Source organism: Anguilla anguilla, chromosome 10, assembly GCF_013347855.1.
Source record: "Anguilla anguilla isolate fAngAng1 chromosome 10, fAngAng1.pri, whole genome shotgun sequence".
NCBI lineage: Eukaryota > Metazoa > Chordata > Actinopteri > Anguilliformes > Anguillidae > Anguilla > Anguilla anguilla.
The window spans coordinates 21855687-21877551 of NC_049210.1; the positions used below are offsets into that span (position 1 = coordinate 21855687).

A 21865-nucleotide genomic window follows, 5' to 3' on the forward strand; every position below is an offset into this window, starting at 1 on the left:
TACTAGAATTAACCTGTTATTTTACCCTGGCAAAAAGTGCGGAAGGTGATTTCCAGTTTGCTTTTACTGTATCACCAATGTAAATTACGCAGAACTACCGCATACCTCACATAACTGTATCAAACGTTTTGAGTCAATTACAACGGGCTAACAAAGAAAATCCGGAAGAAAATATTCAGCAACCGAATTAAACCGTTTGAATGTTTTGGTACGTAATATGCTGTCCCAGCACGAATGCTTAGCATTTTATAAAACGAATACTAAAGCAAGAAAAGAACAGAAGAGCACACGTTATAATTCCAAGACGTTGGCAGGCTATAACCAAAAGTAGGCTACTGCGCCGCATAACATACAAGTTTGATTTCAAGTTATTATGAAAATAAATCGGTTTGCGTCTGCAGATTTTTAAAAATGGCGGTTGAAATAAAACACTGCAAGTAGTCGACCAATCAGAAATTTCCAGCGCTTGCGCCCCACCCCAAAGGTTCCGGTACTTTTGAAAAGTACTACCCCCAAGCAGGGAGGTAGAATAAAGTCCCCGGAACTTAATTTAGACCCTAGTTTCTGCGGTCAAAACGCACTGAGTTCCTCAAAAGTTTCCTAGTTCCGGGGTAAAGTTCCTGCGGTGGAAACGTGGCTAAAGAGAACTGGTCTAGTTGTTCATGCTGAGGCCTATTCTGAACATCTGACAAATTACAAAAATGCCCTCTCAGCTGCCAGATTTTCTTACTACGCTAACGTCATTCACATAAGTAATGGCAATTCAAAAGTTCTCTTCTCTACTGTTAACAAATTGTTGCAGCCCCCTGACAATTTTCCACTGCATTTCCACTGATCTTTGCAATAAATTCCTTAGCTTCTTTCATACTTTCATACTTTCTTTCATATTTTCATACGTTGATGCAATCCACCAACAGCTCCTCCTTACTAGCACTGAACATGATGTCCTCTCTCCCACTTTGGAGCTAGTTCAGACAAATCTTGCCTCCCTGCCCTCCTTCCCCTGTTGCTGGCTATTATCAACTCCTCTCTCACCTCTGGCACTGTACCTAGTAGCCTGAAGGTGGCAGCAGTCACACCTATTCGTAAAAAAACAGGAGCTGACCCTGAAAACCTTCACAATTTCAGACCCATTTCAAATTTGCCCTTTTTAGCCAAAACACTGGAGCGAATAGTTGCCATTCAGTATCAGGACTATCTTTCCACCAATCAGTTACTTGAACCTTTTCAATCTGGTTTTCGCACAAAACATAGCACAGAGACTGCTTTGGTGAAAGTAATCAATGATCTTCTCCGTGCAGCTGACAACAACCTCTTAAACATCGTAGTGCTACTGGATTTGAGTGCTGCTTTTGACACAGTCTGTCACGAAATTTTGCTTGAACGCTTGGCTAATCTTGGTATCACCGATCTTGCATTTTCCTGGCTGAACTCATACCTCTCTGATAGGCAGCAATACATATCCATAAAGAATCACAGATCTGACTTTGCTTCTGTCACTAAGGGTGTTCCACAGGGTTCGGTGCTGGGTCCTCTCCTCTTCATTATTTATCTGCAACCACTGGGTCAGATCATACGTCGTCATGGTGTTAGTTTTCACTGCTACGCTGATGACACACAGCTTTATATAAGTTCCAAACCCTCCTCTGCACTTCCTCCCCCTTCTCTCATCAACTGTTTGCAGGACATTAGAATCTGGATGACCCGTAATTTCTTCAAACTTAACGGTGACAAATCTGAAGTAATGCTTATAGGGTCTAAATCCACACTATCCAAAACTCCAAACTCTTCCATTACTATTGACGGTTTCCCCATCCCACTTTCCACTCATGTGAAGAGCCTTGGTGTCATTCTTGACTCCACTCTCTCATTTGAACCTCATGTAAAACACATCACCAGATCTGCCTTTTTCCATCTCCGAAACATATCAAAACTCAGGCCCACCCTGTCCTACTCGACAACAGAAACTCTAATCCATGCCTTTGTAACATCTCGGCTGGATTATTGTAACTCTATTCTCACTGGCATCTGAATCAGATCAATACGCAAACTTCAGCTAGTTTAAAATGCTGCAGCCCGAATACTGACCCACACTAAAACATACGATCACATCTCTCCAATCCTGCACAAACTTCATTGGCTGCCAGTAAAATTTTGAATACAATTCAAAACCCTCCTGCTAACCTACAGTGCACTTCATGGTTTAGCTCCGGCCTATCTCACTGATCTTCTCCTGGACCACACACCCACTCGCTCGCTTCGCTCCTCCTCTGCAAGACTAACTGTCCCCACATCTCGCCACTCCACTCTTGGTGATCGGGCTTTCTCCTGTGCAGCACCCAAACTCTGGAACACACTCCTTCCCCACATCCGTAATGCTGAGACTCTCGCCACTTTTAAGAAACATTTAAAAACTCACCTCTTCACACTAGCTTTTGCCTGAACAGGACATAGCTATCCACTCCCCCATGCAGGCATAGACTGGGCCTATATTCTACCGGGCAAATGCCCGGTGGGCCGACCTACTTTTGGGCCAGTGGGCCTTTGGTTCATACTGACACTGACCTGGCCCAATTTCAGTGGCCCATTGGTTCGTTTTCTATACTGACACTGGGCTGGCCCAATCACATGCCTAGGCCCCACCCCTCGCTGTCCGTTTCTGCTCGTGAGACTCGAGTCGACATCACCTCAGCCTCGTAGTCGGTGCGGTGTGCGATGGAGAAAGGAAAGCGTAAAAGTGGTGCTGAGAAATTGCGGGAGAAAAAAATAAGAAAGCTGGCGGAGGATGCCTCAAAATGTGTCAAAATAACTTCAATATTTGCTGGAACGACTGTGGGGGCTCCTGCAGTACCTGCTGCTGGCAGTCAGCACCAGCAACAGGTGTTTAAAATCAGAGATGTGACGGTCCAAGATGAGGCAGACAGCGAGACAGCTCTGATAGTGAGTTCTGAGCAGGATGAACCCGAAAGGGCAGACCAGGGACAGTCACAAAATGAGCAGGATAATGAAGCTGAAGTGGTAAGCAGCAGCATGTGGTTAGTCTGTCACTATCAAGCAAAACTATAAGCTATTAATGACGTTAGCATTGTTTGGCCGCAAGCTATCATTATCATTATCAATGTTGGGGAGACACCATGGCTAACTATGCACTGTCGTTAGCTTAGCTCTCTTGTGTTTTCCTTGATGAGCTAAAAATATTGTACTGTGGTTCTTCTGCCTCTGATAATACATTGCCTAAAACACATTTAATTTCGCCCTGCAGATCAGTCTGGTCACTCAGGCTATTAAACGGATTTCTCTCGTCCTGAGATATGGCGGGCCAGTCACAACCGTTTGTCTAATATGGGGCGGGTTTAATAAGATTCATACATAAATCATACATCAATGCGATCTCATTTCTAAATGACGACGATTCTGATGCATTTGCGTTAAATGAAGAAAACGAAACGGAGTGAAAGCGAAGTTGCCTTAGCATTTAGCATGTTCCATTCTACGTTGTCTACTGTAGAGAGTCTGCGTTGTATTTGTTTTATTTAAGACCTTTATTCTTTGCCTTTGAATGGCAATCAATGTACAGTGAATGTTTTTTTTTTTTTTTTACATAAAATTGTATTAAATCATTTGAATTATTCATACAACATCTAGCAGAGATTTTCTTTAATAATTACTTATTGAGTATGGGTATTGTTTACTGCACAGCCACCTCTGATCATCAGAGTGAGTGAGTACACTGCTGCATTTGCATTGGTATACTTGACTTGTCCATAACACTCCGCTCTGTAGGGGGTTTGGCAAATGGTTAGATATGCATCATATACATATTGAACGGTCTGCGAGGATGTTGTTCTGATGGGCGGTGTCCGACCGTTTGCGGTGGGCCGGTCTGAGCCAAAAATGGCAGGGCCTATTTTTTGTCCCAGTCCAGCCCTGCCCCCATGGCACTTTTATTTATTTTATTACTATTACTTTATTTTATTTTATTTTATTTTATTATTATTATTATTATTATTATTATTGTTCTTTTTTTTCTAATCTTTTCAAACTGTTTTTAATATCATGTATGTATCTGTAGTGTCTTGTCATTCTTCTGTCCATTTTAATACCTTGACTGTTCACCTTGCTAGTACCAGGTTGGACCCGCTTTTGCCTTCAGAACTGCCTTAATTCTTCGTGGCATAGATTCAGCAAGGTGCTGGAAACATTCCTCAGAGATTTTGGTCCATATTGACATCATAGCATCACGCAGTCGCTGCAGATTTTTCGGCTGCACATCCATGATGCGAATCTCCCGTTCCACCACATCGCAAAGGTGCTCTATTGGATTGAGATCTGACGAATGTGGAGGCCATTTGAGGACAGTGAACTCATCGTCATGTTCAAGAAACCAGTCTGAGATGATTTGAGCTTTGTGACATGGCGCATTATCCTGCTGGAAGTAGCCATTAGAAGATGGGTACACTGTGGTCATAAAGGGATGGACATGGTCAGCAACAATACTCAGGTAGGCTGTGGCATTTAAACTATGCTCAATTGGTACTAAGGGGCCCAAAGTGTGCCAAGAAAATATCCCCTACACCATTACACCAACACCACCAGCCTGAACCGTTGATACAAGGCAGGTTGGATCCATGCTTTCATGTTGTTTATGCCAAATTCTGACCCTACCATCTGAATGTCGCAGCAGAAATCAAGACTCATCAGGCCAGGCAATGTTTTTCCAATCTTCTATTGTCCAATTTTGGTGAGCCCGTGCCTATTGTAGCCTCAGTTTCCTGTTCTTAGCTGACAGGAGTGGCACCCGGTGTGGTCTTCTGCTGCTGTAGCCCATCTGCTTCAAGGATCGACGTGTTGTGTGTTCAGAGATGCTCTTCTGAATACCTTGGTTGTAACGAGTGGTTATTTGAGTTACTGTTGCCTTTCTATCAGTGAACCAGCCTGGCCATTCTCCTCTGACCTCTGCCATCAACAAGGCATTTTCACCCAGAGGACTGCCACTCACTGGATATTTTATCTTTTTCGGACCATTCTCTGTATACCCTAGAGATGGTTGTGCGTGAAAATCCCAGTTAGTTATAATTATTTTCTTAAATAGGCATATTAGTTTGATTGCACTGTTCATTCACTTGTAAAATAGTCTTAAATACCAACATGAAAAATAATTGTGATCATATCGTGGATCGTGATCATGCCTGAAAAAATCATGATATGATATTTTTGCCATATCGCCCACCCCTAACGTGATGTATTCATCACTTTTGCGCATGTCACACAGCTGTTTCGATTAAATGCGTCGGCGCATGTGAACACCAGACCGTATTAGATCACATCCCATGTAAACAGTTGACCCAAAATCTTCAATCGTAATGATTTCAATCAGAATGAAAAAAGTGCATGTAACCGCAGCTTGTGATGCTCACATCTGGACTTAAAAAGCTTTAAATAAGGTACCCTCTAAATGCTAGAAGGGATTAAAGGGATAGACCCAGGTCTGCTGAGCTACACACAACAAATGACGTGATAAATTGTGGGTTGAAGCTCTCCTAAATCGTGTGCGCATAGCTCAATCAGTTTGCCAATAACTTTGTTAGCCAAATAACACTGATTTAATGGTGGCTGAGAATCACCACCAGACAGCTATTAAACAAAGACACCATTATACCATTTTGGCCTATGTTTATTTGCTTGCATGAATCATATCTTGTAATCAGACATTCCAGTATAGCCAAAAAAAGACAGTGCTTTGGTTAGTTTTGGACCACCTTTGGTCCACCATAATACAGTCTATGAAATGTCCTATGTTCCAAAGATGCAGCATTCCATGGGCTAGCAAGAGCACTGGTGTCACAGATTGGGGATATTCATTGCGCAGTGCCCCCTGTAACTGTTGAGATATCAAGTAGTGGAAAAGTGTCAAGACGGCAATTGGTGGATTTTATTTTGTGATTTTTAGATAGAATGGTTAAACTTTATGCAGGTTATGGCTGCAGAAATACTTGCTACCTAGCTAGCCAGCAGGCGTACCCCTATCCCAGTGATGAGTTAGGAAATCTGTAAATTAATAAGATATGCACTGTAGGCATATACAGTGGTTTAGGGTATCATTTGGCACTGCCACCCCTGGCAGAGGCGAATTAGTTTTCTTTCTTTTTTTTACTGAGGAACCACTTGTTGTTCACACAACCACCACCAGGAAAATGTGAGCACTCAAATTCATATCTGACATTTAACACTTTGCGGTAGTCACACACAAACTAGAACAGCAGCTTATGGTCAAATTACTGCTCTTATTTTAATGGGAAAGGAGAGGGAAAATACATTTCAGTGGCAAGCTGTAAATAGGGATATGCTGTTTTGTTACCCATAATGTTTTTGCGTGTATTCAAGTGAAATGTATGTTCATAAACAGTTACATAACTGTGAAACATACATTGTGAAACATAAAGGGAACCCTGACTGTTAAGACTCGTAGTCCTTGGTATGATGTAAATGCCTTCAATTATATAAATATGTTATAAAAACCACATGACAGATTGTAGTTATTTAAAAATCCTTCGACTTGTTATTCCTGTCGCATTTTAGTGACGTCAAATGCTTGCACGGGTCTCCCGGTCCAATGCTCTTGTCCATGGAGCGGCATTGAAAATGTCTTCTGGTCAGTCATTTCAAATCGAGCCAGAGCGCGACATTACTCTGCACGAAAGCACCCAGGACAGCCCTCATCAAATAAATAAAATTGAAGAAGTTTGGGGGTCAGAGGAGACGAGAGTAGGGCATAAGACATGGTGTCTGTGGAGCAACTGCTCGCCTATGCCAACAGAGATGGAAATGTTGAATATCGTAAAGAGCTCCACTTTTCTTTAAATGCATAATCCCTAATGATAATACGTGCTGATATACTAAGATGATTAGCTATTGAATCCATCCTATTCACAGATATCCAGTGAATCACATCACACACAAATTCTGTGGCATTGTATTGATATTTTGCACTATTAAAAAAAATCGAATCAGTAAAGAAATACAGGTAGTTTGTGCCATTTTCTTCACCAAAGTCCCCTGCCAGACAATAGGCAGTAGGTTTTGGCACCTGGCAGGTGCAAATGTGTCTCTCTTCTGGCACTCGATTGAGCAAATGAATGACCGATGCTTTGATGTGAATTGCTGAAATTATTTTGCACTGCAATCGTGTGGTGCAGTTGATAAAGACTTTAGGGTGGGGATGAACAATTGTGGGCATTGTAGAAATCACATTACAGAAATCACTGCAGAGATAATGCCCCCGACATTCAGTATTCAATTCAAATTGAGACTTCAAATAAACCGAAAGACTGCATGACAACTGCATGTTACCGATTTGTTTGTAGTCCCCACTTGTTATGACTGAAGAAATTACTTAAGAGAAATACACTGTGCAGTATTTTTCTTTTTCTTTCATCCAGCTGTGGTAGTGCTTACAGTATCTGTTGTCTTTTGTTGTTGCTGTTTTAATATCATTCATCCCTTTTCTTCAAATATATTGGTTTGCATTGATATATTGTCAATTTATCCACGGTAGCACCACAGTCTACAGTAGCCTACAAGGTGAATATGTTTTAGTTCGCTGATGTTTCATTCTCAGAGAATAAGAATAAGAATTAAAGAATATCCCTCCTCCCCTTCTCCATCATTCACCTGCTAAGTAGCAGGCCAGAGGTGTGAGACTGACATGTTAGCACTTAGGTATCAACACCTGACTATTGTCTGGCAGTGGAGGTGTGAAGACAATGGCACAAATGGTCTCTCTTTAGGCTTTTTACTGAGTTGAACTCAGTAAACTGTCTTACATTTTAAGTCATTCTGTCAGACTTAGCTTATATTGTTGCCCACATTCCATTTTTTCCTCCCAACTACGACTAAGACTACTGGGGCTTGACTTTGAGATACAGATCCAACAATGCATATAACATGGTCAGCTCAGGTATAGTGGCAACTATGGTGTAATCCCTGCCAACTTTCAGACCTCTTGTTCACTTTTAGGCTGTTTTCACTTCATAGTTCTTTGAAAATAAACCAAACCCAATTTCAAAGTGAACCAAAAAGTGAACCTGCTGCAAATGAACTCAATCTTTTTTGTGGTCACATTGTAAGCGAAATTGAAATAAAAAGCGCTCGGCTCTCTTTCTGGTCTAATTAAGCACTGATGAGATCTGAGAACACTTGTTCACACAGCTCCTTTAGAACTAAGACCCCACTGCTGTAACATTAGTTTATGGCCAAGAGTTGACATAAGTGCTTAACATGGTACTTTCGGCCCAAGGATTAGAATGCATTCCAATTCCATTTACCAGAATGCATACCTAAAAATAGGTATGTATTTGCCCTGTGATAAAAAAAAAAAAACGTTACAATAATCTGTACAGTTAATATTTGCAGTGCCCGTTTTCCCGTTTCCCATTTGTTGTACGTCGCTCTGGATAAGAGCGTCTGCTAAATGCCTGTAATGTAATGTAATACACTGAATGATTTAACTATACGAGATTGAGAGCAGTTATTATCGACCACCCGAGGTGGGGTGGGTGTGTGTGTGTGTATCAACCAACTCAAACGCTAACATAATTATTTGAGAGGACTGGATGCCATTACCTCTTAAAATGCAAGTCCTGTGAAAATATTCATAATAAACTGTAAAAACCAACTTCATACGCATTTCATTATATTAATACAGCCTCTTCTACAATATTAATTTTCAGACTAGTAACACACTTGAATATCCTTAATTGCAACCATGAAATGCTATGGTGCAAATGTCGCTTCACAGTTTCCAACTGCTTTCTTAACAGCTATTTTGCTTTCTCCGACATGGGGTACAACTGTAAATATGTATAGATTGCTAGAAATGCTGATAGGGATCACTCTTTCTCATATTAACATCAAATACACAAGAGAGGGCACTTCTAGATTATGACCTCAAGTAAAGACTCAAGTTCCATTAATCTCTACGGGTGGTCGATACATGGCTAATGCTAGTGCTGGACGACTTCTGACACATTTGTTGGCACAGAAGAGTTGTTGAGTTCTCGACTTGAAACACTAGATTATTGATATACACAGAGTACAGACAGCAAATTTTTAACCATCTTTCCAATCTTACAGTGTGATTGTGTGTGTGTGTGAGTGAGTGAGAGAGAGACCGAGAGAATGTTGGTGAGTGTGTGTACATGTGTGAGAAAGAGAGAGTGAGGGCAATGGCATGTTCAGCTATTGGGAAAAAAAAAATCTTTATCAGTGTTTTGACAATGACCATTGGAATTACGGGGTTTTAGGTCAGGGGGTGTCAGTTTGTTTCTCTGTAAACTGTGGGCCTGTAAAGCCCTTTGAGACTCTAATTGTGATTAAGGGCTATAAATAACTTGCACTAAAGACTGTATTTAGGTCAAATGCTTACTTTTGAACATATTTGTATTTTCATCAGAGGAAGCACACTAACATAAAACCTGAAATGTACTCAAACCTGTACTGATTTATGGACTGATTCACCGTGATTGTCTCAACACTGAATTCCCCCTAAATGTTTTTATTTATTGGGATGGCAGGTATGCCATACCGCCAAGTTACGCTTTGGCGGGGGCATGCCCATTACCTATACAGCACCGAGAGTTTGGCACTTTTCAGGGTTCCCCACAGAAATAAACACAACAGCCACAGACACTCAGCCCTTAAAAACATTCAATTCTGTACATTCTGACCCCATTTCAACAAACAGATTTCATAAACAACTTCACATGTCCACACAATAAAGCCCCAAACTAAGGGGATTTTGCGTTTTCTCCTTCTTCTTCTTCTTCTTCTCTTTCTTCTTCTTCTTCTTCTTCTCATTCTTATTTTTCCTGCCGCCTATCCCACTAATAACATATCTCCCCATTGGACATTTTACCGACACCCGCCAAATCTTCACCTACACGACCCAATGAAAAACTTGCATACACACGCAAAATACCCATACCTTTTTATTCTGAAACATTTTCAGTATGAACAGCTAGTCTGCCTGTGGCCTAGTGGGTAAGGTTACTGTAACCCAGGGTTCCAAGACACAAATTGAATAGATAGTGAAACAAAGAAAAATTGTAAATAACTAGTAGCAAGTAAATAAGTAAATTATCATTCAAAATGGAGACAAAAGAAAAAGACTTTTAATAAGGAAAAATACATTTTCTTTATGTGCAGAAAGATAAGTTGATAGAAGGATTAGACAACCAATGCGGATAATGATACTTGTTGCAAATTTGTTGATTGGTCAGTCAGATTACAAGCCCGCCCTAACTTCCTCTGGTCAAGATGGCTTGAGCGACAGCAGACATGCGAAAATTTCTCTGAACAGATTAAGCTAATTCGAAGTGAATTACAAGTGAATTTAGGATACAATTGCAGATATTTTATTGAGGAGTGACAGTAACTTGAAAAGAAACAGATTTATAAAGAAATAACGAAGATTTGCAACGTTCTTCTATCGCCTTGGGCGACGACCGCGTGAAAGAAAATTTTCTGAATTCGCCATTAAGATCGTTGAAAACCGAACTTTTAACAAATTTGAACATATTCCCTTGGTGAGTTCCCATTCTAAGACTATCTATCTTATTTCACTGCCGTAGTATCAGTTAGCTTGGGTGTGTTCAGAAACGATAATGTTAAACGTAGTCGTAATAAAAAAGATCCGAAAATGAAGGTTGCTAAGTAGCTAGCTTCATGTGATTTAAAGCTCTGGTAGTAGCAGCTAGCTAAGTTGGCTAGCTATAGCAACTCGCGGCTAAACCGGCAAACGTGTATAATTGATGTGTGGGGTGTAGGCCGGGCTAACAGCAGGGCTGTTTCCTGCTTTGTGACTGTGGTGGTAGACGAACCAGGCAGTTCGTCACATAGCAAGCTGAAAATATATTGAAGCGGGGACAATGTGATGTAACGTTAGCTAGAAGAAGGGCATTTGAAAATTCTCCGGTTGTGTTAATCGCATATCGAAGCCACATTGGCGTACTCTTTGTTAAATGTTACTTAAAACGAATGTATGTTGTGGTACCTTTTATTAGAAAGCCAACGTAACTAGCTAGCTAGCTAGTGCTGCGAGGAAACGTCAGTGGGTGAGTTTGGAAGCACTGCAAGATATGAGGGCTTTCACCAAGTTTATTTAACAGAGTAAATGGAAGGTTACAAGTGTTCTACAATTTAGATGTTCACAGTGTATACTATGTCTTAATAATCTGAATGTACAGACTACTGATGAGTCTTTTGGCTTTGTGTTGCAAGGCCGGGTTTTTTTTTTTTGGTGCGTTGTTTTTTTTTGTTGTTGGATTTGAACTGCTGTGCTGGATCCTGGATTCGTCCGCCCCTGCTTGCCTTCCCTGGAGAGCTACAGCGGCGCGCGGACTGGCGAGCCACCCATGGAATCGACCTGCAATTTTAAAGAGAAGGAAAGAGTTCAATTGTGCCTTCTAAAATGGTGGTAGGACAAGAGTTTGAATTCTACAAACTGGAACTCAGCAACAAGTGGTCCAACAACCACACGGACTAAACTGATTTGCACAGATAGTGTTTTAGAAAAGTGTTTTGGTGTTATAGTGTGATAAGTTTCCTCTGCATAGGTACTTTCAGTAGTACTACATAAAAGTCCTGGTTCCAAAATAAAAGTCCTAAAGTTTAATTAGTGACAAATCATACTAGAACCAAATAACTAATAATAGGGATTAACTGAAACACATCAAATAAATACTAAAAGTATGGTTAAGGTATAAAGATAGGAAAAATAGTCAAAAATTAGTGGAACCAGAGAAAATATAAATACAGACACAAAGTAACAGGGCTTGGGACCAACTTGTATGTTTTTTTCCTTTTCCCAGTTTGTAGATATGTGTACTGTTGTTGTTTAATGCTTTCTACTTTGTAATAAAAACAAAGGGTACAGAGAACCAAAAAGGGAAAATTAAAATAAAAAATCATTCTCTTGAAATATAGATCCTGCTTCCGTGTGCTTCATTCTTGATGTGCAAACCGCCTCTCTCTCTCGAGTCGAATCTGTTGTCTTCTGATCTGGTCCATACTTACCTGATTTTATCCATTCTAGTAACGGCGTTAGTATTGAAGCACTTGTTACAGGGAAACCCCTTTCATTACAGTCTTGGGAACACAGGGTCCTAGGTTCAAGCCCAGCTAGGAATGTGTTTCTTTAACCTGCCTTTACCCTCACTAATAATTGTCTACTATTTCTCAATTATTGCTTTTGCACCATATCTACCAGCCGTTCCCCGAACGTATACACTGTATTATGACGTACCGTCTGCACGTTCAGTTATTAACCGGCTACAATATTGCAAAGCCATATGGATTCAACGGGAGCTCTTCTGTGCTTACTCGCCTGCGTTCTTCTTTAAAACCACGTACAGGTTTGCTAATGATATTTCACGCATTGCATAGCTATGTCATGGTGCTGCCCTAACAAAGTGACAGACTGGTAAACCTCCGGTTGAATGATTAAATCCCGCCTCGTCCTCAGGCAGATAATTTCCTCTTTTACACTAACGTTCTCTTACGCTTATATTTGCTTTACCAAAACTCACTCATGGCCACCCATATGCATTTCATGATGGCAAATGTATTCCTTTTATTAAAAAGTTACACCAGTTCACCGCTGTGCCATTTCTACTAACTACATTTCTTCACTTGGCTACCGTACAAAACCTTCTTATCAGCAAACGCCACGTTTCTACATTCATGTTACCTCGCCCTGTTCTCTATCTAGCCACATACAAACAATTACTACGTATGTACGTTCTGCAACTCCCCATTAAAACATTACATTTAAAATCATGATTCACTCATAATTATAACTACTAGTACTGAACATGAAAAAAACACAGCAGTGCAATAGATTTCACACGTTACTTAACCCTCCACTTTAACGGCTGACGCTTTATAGCAACTGTTATATATACCGTTCGATAAGGAATATAAGCTCGCTCATGGTCACTCCATTTACTTCGCACTATACTCCGTGATCATGTCAGCCTTCACCTACATGCCCATTCTGCTAAAAACATATTGTTTCAACTACGCAATTTCATAATTTCATCCTAATTTCTCTCACACTGTTGTTATTTTCTCATATGCAAAGCCTGCTGGGACATATGCGTCTGCTCCTATTCTCCACTATCATGTTTTCCGGTTCTAGTTTAGCAAAACAGCGAAGAGGATTCCTACCTGCAGATAAGCCTATCAAAATGCCTTATAAACCTTACAAACACTAAAAGTGCATCACCATGAAATAACAGACAACGGAGCAGGACAGAAGGCTACACAAGTTGCAACCTAGGGAGTTATAATTCTACGGGCTTGCTGATTCTTTTGTCAGTCAAGGCGTTGGATGGACGTCAAATCCGTGAGTACATACACTGGCCATATTTCATCTGCGTTTCTGATACGTTTACGCTTACGCCACCGCACCCTTTCTCACAGCCACTGTTTTACATATATAGCAAACCGAAACTGCTGAACGGTACATGCTCATCAGACTGTATACAAATTCACACAACAATATCCATAATCCACAACCGTTTCTTACAGGGTCACTTTGCATTTTTCACTCTCGTAATAAAACGCTTTGCAAAAAGAAATGATATCTCATAAAAAACACATTTTCAACGTACAAAAATGCCAAGTTACTCAAAAGTATTGATATCAAAATGACGCCAAGTTACGGTACTACAAACAATATAGGCTATCTTGCCTCACCGAAATGACATAAGATGTATTTCAAAGCAATGCTACCCAATATTTCCTCAATTCTTTCAAGTCACTTGGCCCTGTGTGTATAAGCATGTACTACATGGACAGGCCAAACATATGTGTGGATGGCTCTCTCACAGTCAAGATTGATTGAATAGGCGTGTATATGTCCAATTTGTATTGGTATGTATGTATTTCGCTGCCCAGCCTTTCTATTCCGTGAATGATAGTATGTTTCTTGGTATAAGTGTGTGTTCGTAAATGTGAATGTAACATGCTGCGAGGGAAAGAGGTTCTCTATGTATGTATGTACAATATGTATTTTACATGCAGTATTTATTGTACGTAGCAAATATACAATAACTTGCACATATACTCAAATTCAGTTCAGAAGCAAGTATAAATATGTTTTCTGGACAAATATGCTTCCTGTAGTTACTCAGCAGCAGTTTTGTACATTAATTTCAATGTGTTCCATGAGGCAATTCGAAATATTTGACTCTTTGATCTGACACAAAGTTTGCATGACATTGTAAAATGGTAAGATTACAAAACACAGGGCCAAGTGACTTGAAAGAATTGAGGAAATACTGGGTAGCATTGCTTTGAAATACATCTTATGTCATTTTGGTGAGGCAAGATAGCCTATATTGTTTGTAGTACCGTAGCTTGGCGTCATTTTGATATCAATACTTTTGAGTAACTTGGCATTTTTGTACGTTGAAAACGTGTTTTTTATGAGATTTATTTTACTGTCAAAGCGATGAAAAACAAAGTTTGCATATGAACTTCTGCTTTTAATTACTTTTATAGTTTGAATAAATATTTTGGAGAATTCGATGTCAAGATGTCAATCACGGTGAGTAACACAGTAAATCAATATAGGTTTGAGTGCATTTTAGGTTGTGACAGAAAATGGCCATTTTGGATGAAAAAAAAAAAAATGTAAGCAATTGACCTAACTGTTGTGTTGGTAAATGTTAGAAATGGTTCCAATGTTTAAAAAAATTAACCTTCCCTGTAACAGAGCCACTGAGGCAGTGTTCCATGGTGACATCATTAAGACCAGCAAGTCTCTAGGTTTCATAGAATAATGGCAACTGAATTATGTCATGACATACCCCCATCGAAAGTCTTTGGTGGCTTCATCACTTTTTTGAAGAACCCATAGAACTGAACATTGCTGTAAAAGGTGCTCCATCGGGTCTTCATTTCATCTATATATTTGGAATTGCCTGGCTGGAGGATTCTTTGCAATTCATCCATTACCTTTAATAAAAATAAAGAGAAACAAAAACATTTTCACATCTCTGGTCATTAAGACATTAATCTTGTAAATATTCAAAATGCCAATGTTTTTTAAACTGTTCTCTTACATGGTTAACCTCTCTGAAACAAGGATATGCTTTGAGGATCTTCACAGGCCTGTCATGTTCCATAATAGTGTCGGAATCAATGAAGGCTCATTTTGCTTGGAATTCGAGATCCAGGACCTTGGAGACATCACTTTTGTTGGGTTTGGCCTTGACCTTGTACATTTCCTGTAGAGTTTTATAGTGTCTCGCCTGGTTTTGTTTGCTCTCAGTAGTTTCTGCTGCAAGAAACAAACGCCACCAAAACATTTAACCATCGAGCCTGATATTCAGACTGAATAGCCATTTTGTTTCTACTCCATTAGTCAGTCTGCAGTTGCCTTCATTTAAGCAGTTTTCTGTGACTCCTGAATCGCTATTCACTATTTATTTCACTTATTCAAGTTTCAAGTTCAAGTTTATTTAAATTTAAAGTGATTGGCTGATTGGCTCAGCTGTTTCTTCAACCAGAAACAAGCCAATAATGAGAGCAAAACTAGACTCTGAATCGCTTGACAAATTTGAAAACTGGGCAGGACAAGAAAATATAAGTGGCGAATAGCAATTCAGGGGTCTGGAACCAGGCAAATAATCATCAACCTACACGCATAAAAAGAACAAGATTTAGAAGGTCGAGGAAGTAATTAGCCAGTACCTCCTGTCGACTGCACAACCACATTTTGCTGTGGAGTTGATCAGCGAGTCAGAACACTTCATTAATCATCAGCTGTGCTGACGACACAACTATGAAAGTTTCATCGTGTCTGTGAGGCACAGTAAAGAACAGAGCGTGGGGAGGACTCATCCTTGCCCCAATGACATTACATTAGCCGTTGTTGCAGTTCCCATATTTGAACACAAGTTGTGATACTAAATCTGGTTAATAAATCTCCTGCCTCGGCATTGCACAATACCCTAAACTGAGATTGAATAATTGAAATTATTTGGTTCATTGACTGTATAGAAACTGGGTATAATTATGCATTGCACTGGCCAGGAAGTGGTATACACACCTTGGAATATTAATATAATTATGTACTGTTTATGTACTTACCATCCAACTGTTCAATCTCTGGGGTGCTGGATCTGGATCTTGGTGATGCCTCCAAGATCACCGTTGAGGAGGTGGACTCGTCAGTCTCACCAGTAGATATCCCCTGTCCAGTTTTAAGGTGAAGGCTCCGTGGCCTCTTTCTTGAAGGTGTCGACCCCTGCTTCTTTTTTGGGGTGCTCACTTTATGGAGACTTCTGAAGCTGCTTCCTGATGGATTCCTGTCAAGAAACAGACACACAATGAAATGTCTGTTATAAGCACATTAAATAAAACCAAACCCACAAGTTAAACCATGTGACTCCATACTGGTAGACACAAGTTGCCCTGTTTCACCTGGATGCAGCACACCTCCATTAATCCCAGATGTTTGCACTTTGGCCATCAGCTATCCAACAGTATTGTGTTTTAAGACATGCTTTAAATATCTCATAGCAGTGACTCACCCACTCATCTTTACCGGGCTCAAATGTGTCCCACAGCATTGGAAAGTACTCCACCAGACGCTTAGCCTTTAAAGTGATTTCACGACTACACGGATACCGGAAGCCATCCCCTGCCACTCTATTGATTGAGGCCATGCTTGTTAGGGTGTTTCTGATTAATCGACAGCGAAGGTCTTTGGAAAGGGTGAAGTCTCTTTCTTGTCCAACTCGTTGTTTCTCAAAAAAGGTGTTTCTTGATTGCTCTAATTCACCATCCGTGTATATGACATACTCTGGGCTGACTAGCTGTACAGTTCTGGAGGGGGGTGTAGCATGTTGGTCACTGGGCCTGGAGGGGGTTATAGCATGTTGGTCACTGGGCCTGGATAGGGGTGTAGCATGTTGGCCACTGGGCCTGGAGGGGGGTGTAGCATGTTGGTCACTGGGCCTGGAGGGGGTGGGACTTAAGTCACAGGGTCTAGAGTGGGTGGGGCTGAAGTCACGGGGCCTGGAAGGGATGCCTTGTGCATATGGATCTGATTCTTGGCCCTGTAAAAACATAAATTAAAACAAATTTTTAAAACATAAATAGGCACTTTTTAAGGCATTATAGCTACTTTAAGAGATCATAAATGCTTCATTGGTAACAAGACACTCTTAGGTTAGACTAATTCAGAAGCTCCCAGCTAGTCCAGGTGAACATGTATTCATTCCATCACAAGACATGTGTAGAGCTAAATAAACATGAAGGATCACTAAGTTCCCAGAAAAGCTAACGTCGTTACCTCATTTGCACCATGAACCAGTCTCCAAATGGCTCTCCTTCTCAAAAAGTGCTTGCGTCCAGGAAAGAGATCATGTATATCCTCCCTAGAGAGGCTGGGCAGCATTTCATTGTTTATATTAGCAGCTAAAAAACACATTTAATCATATGGTAATATTAGACAAGTCATTTCATAAATAATGTATGAAGCTTACATAAGCACAGGGTATGAGCCCATGAGCAGATACCATTAGTTAGCTAGCTAACATTTAAGTACATCAAAACTACAAAGGACATAGGGCCTTCAAAGGACAGAATGGAGGTTGCTAAAGTTGCGAGAAGTCAACAAATTTGTCGCTAGTTGCTAGATAAGATTTTTAGTCGCTAGGGAAGGTCAAAAAGTCGCTAAATATAGCAACAAAGTTGCTAAATTGGCAACACTGGATTGCACAGTGTCGGCAGACGTATTTACGTTGCACCTGACCTTGGGCGCTCTTTTTTCTGGATAGGTACCATTTCATGAAGAGGGGTAAAATTATTATTGTATTAACATTATTAACTGACAATAGAAATCACAGTGTTGATTAATATTAATATTAATTGATCACATTATTGATTAATATTAATTCCTTTAGAATTCCTTTAGACATCATCATGGTACTGTAGATTTTTAAAAAGCCCAATTATTCACTGACTACACCATTGACATAGATAATGTGATGAACCTCTTACATCTATAAAATTGCTGGTGAGAGAGGAAACCAGTCTTTCTGTTCCACTCGAGTAAGAAGGAAATTTTGTTGGTCCATCTGCTTCCAACATCTAAAATGCTTTGGCGGTGCCTCATCTGCTGCATTTTTATTACCTTTTCTTTGATATTATTATTGAGCCACATCAATAGATTGCACAGTCTCAGCTCAGATTTCTGGTTGATTTGTGGTATTGACGGCTGCACTGAAGAATACAGACTCCTTCTACCATCATATAAAAAGGAGACACCCTCAACACCTTCAAAGCAATGGGCCGGGTGAACAGGGGGTCAGCCAATGGCGACCACCACCACCCCCACCACCACAAACATCAGGACTGGGAGACCAATCGATGGACATTCAACAAGACCACATGCAGTCTGACTCAACCCTCATCGTCCAGACCTCAGAGGAAAGCCAAGTCCAACTGCAACAAGTAAGTAGCTAGCCACAGTAGTTCCAAAGCCACATTCGTGTACAATATAATTTGTACAATAACCGAAGATAGTGCAATCTAATCCAGTTTATTTTAATTCATTTTAATATTTGTGTTTATGTACCTGTTCTCTTGTGATTTTATGTATCTGGCTGCTATAACTATTGACTTTCCCTCCGGGGATTAATAAAGTCAATTATCTGTCTATCTATCTATCTATCTAAATTATTGCTAGTATTAAATGTCGAACAGCTTCAAAAATCAATTCACAGAACTGTTCAAGTGTCCGACATCATTCTCAGATTAAATACATCTAACGCTGGCTAACCTTAAATATATTTTAGAGCGCTCAAGAACAAAAACAGAAAGCACGCCAAAGAGATAGCTAGCTAAGCTTATCTGTCTGAGGCAAATATATGGCAATATAGCTAGCTAGCAAGGCGCAGTTAAGATAACGTTAACTTATGGTGTCGGATATTTGAAAACATTCATACATTAAAAGCAATATAACGGATTATAAAACCAAATTCATCGGGTAGCTAGGCCCATTTGTAATTCAGTGAATGTGTTATATGCTCAAAATATCAATTTTGAGCATATAACACATTCACTGAATTACAAATAGCATAATATATGCTCACATAATAATCAGTTTCTCTGATACACGTGTACAGGACCACTTTCAACCTGATCAGCATCTCCAGACACTTGACTCAGAGGAACGGCAAGAGGGAAGTGATCAGTGATGATAGCTTGCCCAATCCTTAATCTGAGTATGACAACCAGCCTTTGTTTATACGATATATTGATTGGAATTGAAGACACATTTTCACATTCAAAGACGTATGTGACTATTCATTAGCTTGAAACACATTTTGAAGCTGTAAATGGTCGATTTTCATTTGCATGGTTTTCAAACATTGCGAATTGGTGATGGAAAATAAAGTCTTACCAACATCAGGGTCCCCCAGATATTTTTTCTACTTAAAAATTCAATGTGTATTTACCCATATTATGTATTCAATCAAGTTCTCTGATAGCCTGTATGCAGGACCACTTTCTACCTGACTCAAACCTCACTGACCAGCTTCTCCGGACACCAGACTCAGTCCGGCAGTCTACTGAAATTGAAATTATCTTATTCAAATTACTTAGCTAAATTCACTTGCATCATAGTGTTTATCAAAGTTAACAGTCATTAAAACAACCACTGTAAGCATATTGCTGTAGCTAAAATAATACTAAACATAAACTAGCAATGCCCTGCCTGCTCACTTTGGGATACTATAGACATTTAATTGTAACCACACTAACCACACATGCTGTTGCCTTCATGTTGAATGCCAGAGCAAAGCATCGTCTGTCACAGGTAAGATACAAAATGTTCTGAAACAGTAAGTACATTGTACAGACCATTTGTAGAGGTTCAGTGATTGGTGGTTAAGTTCATTTCAGTGAAGTTTGTCCACCTATCTCACTACTGATTGTTGATACCATGTGTTAATGAATTAACATTTATCTTAATGATTGTAGTATGTCTGAACTCCCAATGGCTGGTAAATGACACCACCACCCCAACTCTCTCTCTCTCTCTCTACATGCTGGGGGTTTGGGGTTGCAGTTGCTGAGTGTGTGCGTGTTTGTTCTCACTTTTTTCTCTCTATTTTCTAATCCTTTTGCATGATTTAAGATGTATTCTTGGGTACTGTGTTAACTGTACTGCAAATAGGGGTAAGCTTGGTTTTTGTTGTGGTCGGTTTTCGGGTGGGGGGGGGGGGGGGGGGGGGGTGAGGCGCCCGGGGACACGCCATCCCTGTCGATCCGACATGGGGTTAGGGTTTTTCCGTCTGAGGCGAAAATTACAGTCGAGGACGTGCTTTTAGCGTCTGGGGATCAAGTTAGTCACGAACATTTATCTCATGCCTCGCGTATGAACAAAGCTGTTGTTGTTTTTCTGAAAGAGGAGCGCTTTGTCAGTCAGTTTATTGCAAGTGGCGTTTTTTTTAATGATGTTTATGTGCAAGTTTCACCACTGGCTGTTCCCTCTACAATAATTACTGTTACAGGGGTGCCGCCATTCATTCCCAATGAGGCTCGCTCCAGCGTTTTGGAAAGTTTGCAAATGCTTTCAGAACTGTAAGCCTAGGATGTAAAGATCCGAAGCTGAAGCATGGTTCAGTCTCTTCGGAGACATGTTTTTATGTTTTTAGATTCCCCAACTCAGACTCTGGATGTGTCTTTTTGTGTGAAACATGAGGATGGATCTTATATAGTGTATGTGAGTTTGGAAAATATATATAGTGTTTCGAATGTGGGGATGTGGGTCATAAGCGGTTCGCATGCCCTCACTATTGGGAGAGGACGCAGGGGTTTGCTGCAGACAGTACCCCGCACCCGGAGGCTGATGCCGGGGAGGGGTACAGTGAGCAACCTCGGCAAGAAGAGGCGCAGGGTTGCCAGGTTAGGTAGAATGCTTCCCGCGCGGCGGATTCGGAGATGCAGTCTGAGTTTGTGAAGGATATTCCCAGTAGAGTGGAACAGGCAACGGAGTTGCTCCCCACCGTGGTCGTAACTGTGGTGTCTCGTGGTGGTGCCGAAGTGGCTGAACAGGGAGAGAGTCGGTCCGAACGGCTCAGGTTACAGCTGGCGGGGTAGCCGCTTCATTGGTGCAGCCTATTTTAACTGACAGCAGGGCAAATAGTGAGGGCGAGGACATGGAGTATGAGTCTGACTTGTTTTCTCTGTCCATGGTGTCAGACGTACAGTCAGATCTGTATACATTTCAGCAGATAAATGGGGTTTTAAATGAAACTTTTGGCAAATCCATTAGAGTGAAGGAGTATTTTCCTGACACAGATAAATTTATCAGGTCATGTGCTGCTTTGCAAAAACAGGTGGGTTTGGATTTACTTGATGAGAAGAAGCAGTTCAGACTAAGGAAACATGTTACTGCTTCAAGAAAGGTTGTTAAGAGAGGGAAAGGTAATAAAGCACTAAATCTAAGTAAATAAAATGACCACAATGTTTCACAAGTTACGCTGTCTCTCTTCACTGTTCTTTTTCCAGTTTCTCATTTCCTTTTTTCCTATGCAGAATATAAGGGTTGGGACTTTAAATATTAATGGTGGATGATAGTGATGGTGGATATTAATGATAGACAGAAGAGGACTGTGCTCTTAGAAGTGTTTCAGTAGAAGAAGTTAGATGTGGTCTTCCTTCAGGAGACCCATACTGATGGGGATAATGAGGTGGATTGGGGCCTATGGTGGGAGGGATCTCACTTTCTCAGTCATGGCACTAGCTTGAGTGCGGGAGTGGCAATGCTTTTTTCCCCGGGGTT

The 21865-nt window shown here is 40.6% G+C and overlaps 1 long non-coding RNA gene across 1 annotated transcript; it reads left to right on the plus strand.

Moving 5' to 3' along the window:
- Positions 1–10278: 10278 nt before the first annotated feature.
- On the plus strand, positions 10279–11597 carry LOC118206753. Its single transcript, XR_004761244.1, has 2 exons — positions 10279–10583; positions 11278–11597. It is a non-coding gene; the product is annotated as an uncharacterized LOC118206753 (long non-coding RNA).
- The last annotated feature ends 10268 nt before the right edge of the window (positions 11598–21865 follow it).